The sequence below is a fragment of the Scyliorhinus torazame genome, chromosome 8 (genome assembly GCF_047496885.1).
Source record: "Scyliorhinus torazame isolate Kashiwa2021f chromosome 8, sScyTor2.1, whole genome shotgun sequence".
NCBI classification, from domain to species: domain Eukaryota; kingdom Metazoa; phylum Chordata; class Chondrichthyes; order Carcharhiniformes; family Scyliorhinidae; genus Scyliorhinus; species Scyliorhinus torazame.
The window spans coordinates 203,637,370-203,648,414 of record NC_092714.1 but is presented as its reverse complement, the minus strand read 5'-3'; the positions used below and the strand labels follow the sequence as shown (position 1 = coordinate 203,648,414).

General features: G+C 46.4%; 1 long non-coding RNA gene across 1 annotated transcript; it reads right to left on the bottom strand.

Annotated features, from left to right (window-relative positions):
- Nucleotides 1-1,869: 1,869 nt before the first annotated feature.
- LOC140428815 (uncharacterized) lies at nucleotides 1,870-10,838 on the bottom strand. Its single transcript, XR_011948899.1, has 3 exons — nucleotides 10,736-10,838; nucleotides 9,894-10,053; nucleotides 1,870-1,934 (listed from the first exon to the last, which is right to left on the bottom strand). It is a non-coding gene; the product is annotated as an uncharacterized lncRNA (long non-coding RNA).
- Nucleotides 10,839-11,045: the final 207 nt, after the last annotated feature.

Here is an 11,045-nt window from a genome sequence, read left to right as displayed (position 1 = left end):
CTTCTTTGGGATCTGTGGTAGTATGTATTAGGGGTCATGTGGGACTGGAAGCCCTAATGTCATTGGCTGACAGATCCCGGGTCCTGGTTGGCCGTTGACCTCTAGCTCCGCCCTGAAGGCGGAGTATAAGAAGCCGGAGTCCTCCCCCGCAGGCCATTCTACTATCGAGCTGCGGGGGAACAGACACGCTTAATAAAGCCTCATCGACTTCACTCTATTCATCTCTCGGAGTCTTTGTGCGCTACAGGATCCTTGCATTCTCCCCCCCCCCCCCCCCCATACGAACGCCATGATTAGTTTGTCTAGTGCTTTGAAAAAGGCCTTGGGGATGTATATCGGGATTGATCTGAATAGGAAGAGGTACCTGGGCAGCACGTTCATTTTGATCGTCTGGACTCACCCCGCGAGGGAGAGTGGGAATGTGTTCCATCTTTGCAGGTCCTTTTTTACTTCCTCTGTCAGACTGGTGAGGTTCCATTTGTGGATCCCTTTCCAGTCATGGGCTATTTGGATCCCCAGGTAGCGGAATTTGTGTCAGGCTTGTTTAAATGGCAGTCCCGTTAGTGCTGCCCCCCCCTACTTGTGGGTGTACCGGGAAGATCTCGCTTTTGCTCATGGTGAATTTGTATCCCGAGAAGGCGCCAAACTCTTTCAGGAGCGCGATGATTCCGTCCATGCTGCTCTGTGGATCCGAAATGTAGAGGAGCAGGTCATCTGCTTAGAGTGAGACTCTGTGCTCTCTGCCTCCCCTTCGGGTTCCCCTGCAGCTTTTTGCTGCTCTGAGCGCGATTGCTAGTGGTTCTATCGCTAGAGCGAACAGCAGCGGGGACAGTGGGCATCCTTGTCTTGTGTCCCTGTGCAGCTGGAAGTATCGGGAGTTGGTATTGTTGGTCCGTACGCTCGCCATGGGAGCGTTGTATAGGAGCTTTACCCAGGAGTTGAACCCTGTTCCAAGCCCGAACCGCTCCAGTACCTCTATGAGGTATTTCCATTCGACTCTGTCGAAGGCCTTTTCTGCATCTAGGGAGATGATCACCTCTGGTGTTCTCTCCCAGGAGGGGGTCATTATCACGTTCAGCAGGCGCCTGATGTTCGAGGTAAGCTGTCTACCTTTGACAAAGCCCGCCTGGTCCTCTGCGACCACCTCAGGTACACAGTCTTCTCACCTTTTGGCTAGGATTTTGGCCAGTATTTTGGTGTCTGCATTCAGCAGTGAGATGGTTCTGTATGACCCACATTCCGTTGGGTCTTTGTCTTTCTTAGATATCAGTGAGATTGAGGCCTGTGCTAGCGGGGGCGGCAGTGTGCCCCTTGCTAGCGAGTCTGTGAACATCTCCCGCAGGTGCGGGGCCAGTGCTGTCGCAAATGATTTGTAGAAGTCCGCCGGGAACCCGTTGGGTCCCGGCGCCTTCCCTGCCTGCATGGAGCTAATGCTGTCCATGTTCTCTATGCTCGTCTCTTTAAGCGTTGGTTGCTGCCAACTTTAGTCAAAGCATTCAGGGCTTAGAGAAGAAAAATGTGGTACATATGTACTTCTAACCAAGATGCACCACATGGAAACTCTAACTGTATGGACTTTTCAATGTAAAGACTTAGAGACTTATGGGATGCATCACTCGTGGTCACAGAGCAATATCTGCAGGGATGATTCCAATCTGGCACGGTCACATTTATATTGACTGCCTGAACTGTATTTCTCCACATATTTATGCACGTGTGTTTCCACATATCCACTTTTCTCCTTCCCCAGCGATTGAATTTAAAACGATGGTAAAGAGCAAACCACAGGAGTTGCAAACTGTAAATATATAGTCAACTCCACATTATTTTGAACAGTGTCAAGAGGTTTGAGACCGCATTAGATTTTCTCTCCATGTGGTATCCAGCTCATGTGGGGTCACATTGTTCCTTCCAGGGGTCACACGCAGTTATTTCTGGAAATGTGAAAATTGAACATTCAACAGACTGAGAGATTTGACTGGAGAAATCAATTGAATTAAAAACAAATAAAAGCTTTAAAATATTTCAACCCTAAAATAATTAGCATGATGGCTTTTGAAAATTCAGTCAGTGCACTGAAACACAATTTAATAATAACTTAATAATTGCTTATTGCAATCTCATAAAAAGACTGACATTATGTACAAGTTTTAAAATGAATTATAACAACTCACACACAGATATTCATTACAATGCCCTAAAATGCTCAGGACGTGGTTCTTTGTGTCCTGTTTATTCTGAATTTGAATACCAGAACTCTTCAAGCTCGTTCTTTTGATCTGGTTCGTTCTTTAAACTATCATTTTTTCATAACTTCAGTAAATTGTTTACAGTAAAGTTTCAAACCTTTTCTTTCCTTTTTCTCAACAATGTTATCCCTTCCTTTCCTGAATGTGTTGACTCTTTACCAGGACATGCCATTTCAAGCCTACAGTACCTCACGCATTACTCGTGTGCGAATCCTGACAATGATCAGAATCTTCCAATGGCCACAAGCTTGTCAATAGCGGGACAGGAAGAGAGACATTTCCACTAGGGGGAAGGATGGCTAACAATGAAGCGGCCAGTTAATTAGCTATGAATGGTCAAGGAGAGAGGCAAATCATGCTGCATGGGTAGGTGGAAATTGGCGCCCACCCTGTTACCTCACGGAGTCGAAGGTATTTAAAGGGCATGTTTAAAGGGCACAAGTGTAAGCATTTATTTCATGTAAGCCAATGGTACCACCCTGTCTGTTTGAGTGGATGCCGAGACTGTAGTCAACCCTTTGGATCTTTCCCCACCCGGCTATATCTTGGAGAAAGCAAAGGGCAGTCCCCAGAGTTCAGCGATTTCCCCATTGCAGCTTCTCCTCCAGGCCGTCTGTGAAAGGCAGCAGGTCCTCTTTCCCAGGGATGACAGCAAGTGACATTCCTGTCTAACCAAGGCAGTCTGGAGGGAGGTCGACGTGCAGATTAGTCCAATCCAGAATCTAGGTGCACTGCAATAAGAGGATGAACAATCCACTCGGCTCCACCTGGGTAAATTGCGCAATGTAGCTACTTCAAAGTGATACTCATAGGGGTATCAGCAATGTACAAATGTGAGTGCAGAGGTATGTCAGATCGGAGTTTATTTTGTAGCTCTCAGCAGCAGATCAAACTTGTAGAATGAATCTATAGGAGCCACTTCATGCTGTGAATGTTGTACCGGTTGCAAGACAGTGTGGTTATCAAACTCTTTCAGGAGAAGGCTGAGGAGCTGTCATGGGCATTGCATGCTCATAAGTTGTGATGCATGAATTGGGATGACCTTCAATCAGTCTGTTTGCAGGGGAAATTGCACATAATCACCAGGCGTGCAATATGACTTTAGTAGATTTCCCAGACATAAGAATCCTCACCCTATTTGAGGAAGAAGCCAATTAACTATTGTTGGTACTAGGTCAGGGCCCAGGACTGAGCATATACATATGGAGAGACTGGAGTTTTGAAGCCATTGAGTGAACATGCCTTGGTATGGTGTTCAAATGGATTTAGAGGAGTAAGACCTGAAACGTTGTTCTGAAGAAGGATTGTGCATAACCATCAGCTATATCTTTTTGTTCTCCACGGCAGGTACTCGCAGTCAAATAACAAAAAGAGGAGACAGCCTTCCCCCAGCTCCAACTCCCATCTAACCTGCAGCTCCAGTTCCACCTTGAAAACCACCTCTGAGGTTGCCTCAGGATACTCAAAGAATGCACTTTCATGTCATTTCTCTGCATCCTCTGCCAATGCAGAGACATTCACTTCTGTGAGTACTCATTCTGGATTAGGCTTGGGGTCACAGTCTGGGGAGCACTCCGCACACACATGCCTGGAACTGATGGAGGATGTGACTGCTGAGGTCTCTGACACTCAGTATTGCTGGGGATCTATGCTGAGCCCCATTGCAGATGATGAGCCTCTGTACTCATCCATAAGGGACATGTTGGAGATGCAGAGACAGGCAGAGATGCCAGAGTCCATGTGCAGACTTGAGCAAAGGCTGAACGTGTCCATTCTTATTAGTACTGCCATTGCTCTGGCATGCGAGCACTTGACTTACCCCATGGAGAGTACTCAGTGACTGCGGATATGTGCTTGGACCTGTACCCTGTCACACTAGGCATTGATGCAATGCAGTAATAATGAGGCAAGAGTGGGACCAGGCATCTTGGCCTCCTGTTCAGGTGCCCCAGCTCCTCAAGGAACGCACAGGAAGGCGGGGTGGGGGTCGGGCCAACAAAGTACATCAGGGGCCTCATCCTAGGGCATTCCAAGAGGTGCTCTGCTGCTCCACCTCCCCCCTACCAATGCCACCATTGCTGTCAACAGGTCAGACCGAGGGTGCAACCAGATCGTGTGGCAGAGATTCTCAGTAGCTTGTGGCATTCTAGGCCTTCGAGAAACAGAGAAAGGCTGCCAAGGTCATCTCAGGCAATGGGTATAGCAGTTAACAGTGCTTTCAATTTAGCTGTGGATGTCATGGCTGCATCTAGGTGAAGTATAGGAAAATAAATTAAGAAGAAAAGGTGGCACAGGTGTCTAATCACTGTATAGAACATAGAACATTGAACATAGCAAAATACAGCACAGAACAGGCCCTTCGGCCCACGATGTTGTGGTGAACCTTTGTCCTAGATTAATCATAGATTATCATAGAATTTACAGTGCAGAAGGAGGCCATTCGGCCTATCGAATCTGCACCGGCTCTTGGAAGCTTGAGCACCCTACCCAAGATCAACACCTCCACCCTATCCCCATAACCCAGTAACCCCACCCAACACTAACGGCAATTTTGGACACTAAGGGCAATTTATCATGGCCAATCCACTTAACCTGCACATCTTTGGACTGTGGGAGGAAACCAGAGCACCCGGAGGAAACCCACGCACACACGGGGAGGATGTGCAGACTCCGCACAGACAGAGGCCCAAGCCAGAATCGAACCTGGGAACCTGGAGCTGTGAAGCAATTGTGCTATCCACAATGCTGCCGTGCTGCCCTTAGGAACAAATTAATCTACACTATATCATTCTACCGTGATCCATGTACCTATCCAATAGCTGCTTGAAGGTCCCTAATGTTTCCGACTCAACTACTTCCACAGGCAGTGCATTCCATGCCCCCACTAATCTCTGGGTAAAGAACCTACCTCTGACATCCCCCCTATATCTTCCACCATTCACCTTAAATTTATGTCCCCTTGTAATGGTTTGTTCCACCCGGGGAAAAAGTCTCTGACTGTCTACTCTATCTATTCCCCTGATCATCTTATAAACCTCTATCAAGTCGCCCCTCATCCTTCTCCGTTCTAATGAGAAAAGGCCTAGCACCCTCAACCTTTCCTTGTAAAACCTACTCTCCATTCCAGGCAACATCCTGGTAAATCTCTTTGCACCTTTTCCAAAGCTTCCACATCCTTCCTAAAATGAGGCGACCAGAACAGTATACAGTACTCCACATGTGGCCTTACCAAGGTTTTGTACAGCTGCATCATCACCTCACGGCTCTTAAATTCAATCCCTCTGTTAATGAAGGCGAGCACACCATAGGCCTTCTTCACAGCTCTATCCACTTGAGTGGCAACTTTCAAAGATGCATGAACATAGACCCCAAGATCTCTCTGCTCCTCCACATTGCCAAGAACCCTACTGTTAACCCTGTATTCCGCATTCATATTTGTCCTTCCAAAATGGACAACCTCACACTTTTCAGGGTTAAACTCCATCTGCCACTTCTCAGCCCAGCTCTGCATCCTATCTATGTCTCTTTGCAGCCGACAACAGCCCTCCTCACTATCCACAACTCCACCAATCTTCGTATCATCTCCAAATTTACTGACCCACCCTTCAACTCCCTCATCCAAGTCATTAATGAAAATCACAAACAGCAGAGGACCCAGAACTGATCCCTGCGGTATGCCACTGGTAACTGGGATCCAGGCTGAATATTTGCCATCCACCACCACTCTCTAACTTCTATCGGTTAGCCAGTTCGTTACCCAACTGGCCAAATTTCCCACTATCCCATGCCTCCTTACTTTCTGCATAAGCCTACCATGGGGGACCTTATCAAATGCCTTATTAAAATCCATGTACACTACATCTACTGCTTTACCTTCATCCACGTGCTTGGTCACCTCCTCAAAGAATTCAATAAGACTTGTGAGGCAAGACCTACCCCTCACAAATCCGTGCTGACTATCCCTAATCAAGCAGTGTCTTTCCAGATGCTCAGAAATCCTATCCCTCAGTATCCTTTCCATTACTTTGCCTACCACCGAAGTAAGACTAACTGGCCTGTAATTCCCAGGGTTATCCCTATTCCCTTTTTTGAACAGGGGCACGACATTCGCCACTCTCCAATCCGCTGGTACCACCCCTGTTGACAGTGAGGACGAAAAGATCATTGCCAACGGCTCTGCAATTTCATCTCTTGCTTCCCATAGAATCCTTGGATATATCCCGTCAGGCCTGGGGGACTTGTCTATCCTCAAGTTTTTCAAAATGCCCAACACATCTTCCTTCCTAACAAGTATTTCCTCGAGCTTACCAGTCTGTTTCACACTGTCCTCTCCAACAATATGGCCCCTCTCATTTGTAAATACTGAAGAAAAGTACTCGTTCAAGATCTCTCCTATCTCTTCAGACTCAATACACAATCTCCCGCTACTGTCCTTGATCGGACCTACCCTCGCATATATGTATATATGAAATGCACTTTCCATTCATTTTTATTCATTTCGCTTTATTCAAGTCTGCCTTCAAACTTCCCGAAAAGTAATTGCTTAGTTTCATCACACAATTGGGAAGTTGATTTTTGGCCTGCTGCTCAATTAAATCCTCCCACCCACCTTGCTGCTGTCTCCAGGGAGCAGCACAGGATTCCGTGCAATGATTCTCAGCAGATTATTTTCTCACAGTCTTTGAGGCGTGACAGTCAATTTGGTTCTCATTAGCCCAGGCAAGAGCACCTCCAACAGGAACTGCTCACAACAGTCAGGAGGGGCAATTTGGGTTTTTCTCCTCCTTAATGCAGGAATACTGAGGTCACTTGTACCACTTTATCCACTATCCCCAACTGGGATCAGTGGACAGCCCTGACCAAAGATTAAATTGGGACCTTCTAGTTCTGGGCGGCTATTTTATCCACTGAATAAACTCATCATAAGCCATCAGGGAAGATCATATATGTTTGCACTTCAAATGAAAACACACTTTTATCTCCAAAAATTCAAAATTTCAGGCTGTAATGACACCTACATGCACCCAAGGAGCTGAATGTATTTATTTTTTTGTGGGCAAGAAACAGGTTGCCAGTATTATTAATTGAATTAAGAAATGGATGAGATTTAAAAAAGGAAAAACTTGGCTGTGTGGATTGATAGTGTGCCAAGGGGCCTCTTTATCCATCTGTTCTTTTCAGAGAAGCTCCTTCTTTGCAGTACCGAATATCCAGGAGTGTGGGACACATCCAAATATAAGCACCAGTTTGCACCTGTCACGACGTCTGCCACTAGTCATGCCAAAGTTGTTGGGGTCTGTGTGAAATTCTTTGATTAACATCATGGTTGGTGCCCATGGTTGTTGAGGGCATATCGAAGGCCTTGATTTAGAACCCAATAATAATTATATTAATAATCTTGATTGTCAGAAGTAGGCTTACATTAACACTGCAATGAAGTTACTGTGAAAAGCCCCTAGTTGCCACATTCCAGTGCCTGTTCGGGTACATGGAGGGAGAATTCAGAATGTCCAAATTACCGAATAACACGTCTTTCGGGACTTGTGGGAGGAAACCGGAGCACCCGGAAGAAACCCATGCAGACACAGGGAGAACATGCAGACTCCGCACAGACAGTGGCCCAAGCTGGGAATCGAACCTGGGACCCTGGTGCTATGAAGCCATAGTGCTAACTACTATGCTAAGTGCTGCCCCAAACTGTTCACAGTTCTGAAGGAAATTGCATGGTACCTTCTTCCTCCTTTTTACAGGCGGCATCTTGGCACAGTGGTTAGCACTGCTACGTCACAGTGCCAGACACCCGGGTTCGATTTCAGCCTTGGGTGACTGTCTCTGTGGAGTTTTCACGTTCTCCTTGTGTCTGTGTGGGTTTCCTCTGGGTGCTCCAGTTTTCTCTCACAGTGCAAAGATGTGCAGGTTAGGTGGATTGGCCATGCTAACTTGCTGCTTATTGTCCAGGGATGATCAGGTTAGGTGGGGTTACGGGGTAACGGTGGGGTGGGAGGGGGAGTGAACCTGGGTAGAGTGCTGTTTCGGAGCGTCGGTGCAGACTTGAAGGGCTGAATGGCCTCCTTCTGCACTGTAGGGCTCTGTGAATTGTTAAAATCTTACAAACATATCTCCTTGTTTGAGATCCAGGCCATGATGCAAGCTTGAATATCTAAATGAGACCAACACTATTGATTGGTGACTTGATTCATCTGTCCTCACTGTTGTTGGTGACAATCTGCATCCTTGAGAGTCCCAAGATGTTGGATTTCTGGAATAGGGCTTCTTTTCCCCCTCCTACACTGTCTGCCATGTAATGTATAGGTAGAGTATAGCAGGACCTTTGGAGACGCCTGAAAATGCTTGTTATTTGGCCTTTGGAAGCAAGCAATTGAAAATCATTGTACAACTAACTATCTGCAATGGCAAGTTACTCCTGTTGCCTCGGTGACAACGGACTACTGGTTGTGATACCAGATGAACAACATCAAAGGTTATGAGTTTGCATGCAAGCTATGAAGTTAAATGTAATAAATCTGGTCATTTGAGGGATGAAAATGACCATGAAGCTGCTGGATACTTAGAAATATCCAACTCATTCCTTAATATCCTGCAGGGAGCGTATCTGGCATTAATAACCAGTTTGATTCACATGCAACTTGGTCCTGCACTTAGAATCATAGAATCCATAGTGCAGAAGGAGGCCATTCCGCCCATCGAGTCTGCACCAACCCTCTAAAAGAGCACCCTACCAGGTCCATTCCCCTGCCCACCCCACAATTAGCAATTGACTCTGAAAACAAAATATTCCCACATTAGTGCCTGCAGATATGATGGGACTATTTTTGGATCAGGACCCTGACTGGCGGATGTGCGCAAAGCCGTTGCTCTTTCCCAGAACAAACTAAATATTATCCTGTCCCCGAACATCACGACCAACCAACGAGGCTGGATGGGATATTGTGTCGGTTCTTTCAGAGGATTTCTAATTAAAGGGACCATGACATGGGTTACAGGCACTCAGAAGCCTTAACGACTTTTGAGGCTGCAGCAACCATTGAAATAGAGAGGAGACCTGGGAAGGCTGCCCCCAGGTTCGTCATTCTTACCTGGAGATCCTGCTGCAGGGTCTGGGGAGTTGCAATGGGGACAGCCTCCGCAAGAACAGGAAGAAGAGGAGAACCCCTCCAACCAAGCTGACCTGAAAGAAAATGGTCAAGGAAGTCTGTGGTAGCAGTGTGGTTCTTCCAGCAGGAGACAGTGCACCGAGAGGACTCAGGCCTTTAAGAGGGCATCATAGGTGAGTGGCATAGCACCTTCAGCTGCTGAGCCATATCGACTGACCTACCAAGTATACCCTACCACAGCACAGTTCCGATCAATACATCTTGGGGTTCCACTCATTCTTCTCTCAGACGTAAGGGGAGATAGCTGATTCTCTGCTGTGCACCCTTTGGCCAGGACAACATCTGGATCCAGATGTGGCATCAATTTACAGAATTTTTCCAAATCACATACATTGGGACTCAACTCCATCCAACTGGGAAATTTTGCCCCAAATGTCCGCGGACGAATATGGCTGGGAAATACATATTGGCCCGTAACTTCCAGCTAGCGGTGGGAAGCCAATTTTAATAGAAAAACCTGCGCACTTACCTGCACTCGGATGATGTGTCCAACTTTCCTTTCTCTGCAGCAGCCTCGGGCCTCCAGCACCCTGGTCTGTGCAGGCTCCAGCATGGCGCAGGAGGAGTGCAGCCCTGTTCCCTTGTGACTTTGCCAGCTTGGGAACATCCATTGTGGGCAGGCATTTAAACTAGTAGATTAAATTGAAAGAAGAGTCAACTTTTTAACAAGTGTAGATTCTTTTTTTCACAGTTTCTTTTCCTCTTTCTTTCAACCAGTCATTACTGTTGTTGATGCTTTGAAAGTAATTTTTAATTTTATTTATGATTAAAGGTGATTATTTCCAAGTGAACATAGGTTTGGTTATTTGTTTTGAATCTGTGAAGCTATTTAAATCTGCACTATATTATTACATAACTTTATGTGTGGCATGCTGAAAAATATGTGCATATTTTAATTGAAATTATGGTTGCAAGATTTTGAAAGCGACCAAGAGCTTTTTTGCTGTCACTGTCCTTGCAACATTAGATTTTTTTGATTTGTGTTTATTGAATCATTGCAGTACAGAAGAAAGCCATTCGGTCTATCAAGTCTGCACTGACACTCCGAAAGAGCATCCTGTGGTGATATGCCTAGAAATTATATTGTAGATAGTTGGTGGTGCGACCACCAACAAGCAGATGGTGGTGCAGTTCCACCATACGGTCTCGACAGCGGTCATGTGACAATGCTCTCAGATATAAACCATAGCAGATCTGGTGATCCGGAGAAGGTTGTAAGACGTACATGAGTACAGTCGTGCATAGGGGTCATTCCAGGGGAGTATAAAGAAACTCCATGATAACTTGCTCTGTATCTGATCATTACCTTACCATGTGAGTATTAATAAAAATCCTGGTTTGGGCAAGTCACAAGCTGTTCTGTGGATTCCTTGCTGGACGTCGAACACCAAACACAACACACCCTACCCAGGCCCATGCCTGGGCCCTATCCCCATAACCCCACCTAACCTTTGAACACTAAGAGGCAATTAAGCAAAGCTGATCCACCTAACCTACAGTAAAGAGCGCAGAGAGACAGGGGCGAGACTTCCATAAAGAGCGGAGAGAGAGAGAAGGCGAGACGTCAGTAAAGAGCGCGGAGAGAGAGAGGGTGAGACTTCAATAAAGAGCGCGGAGAGAG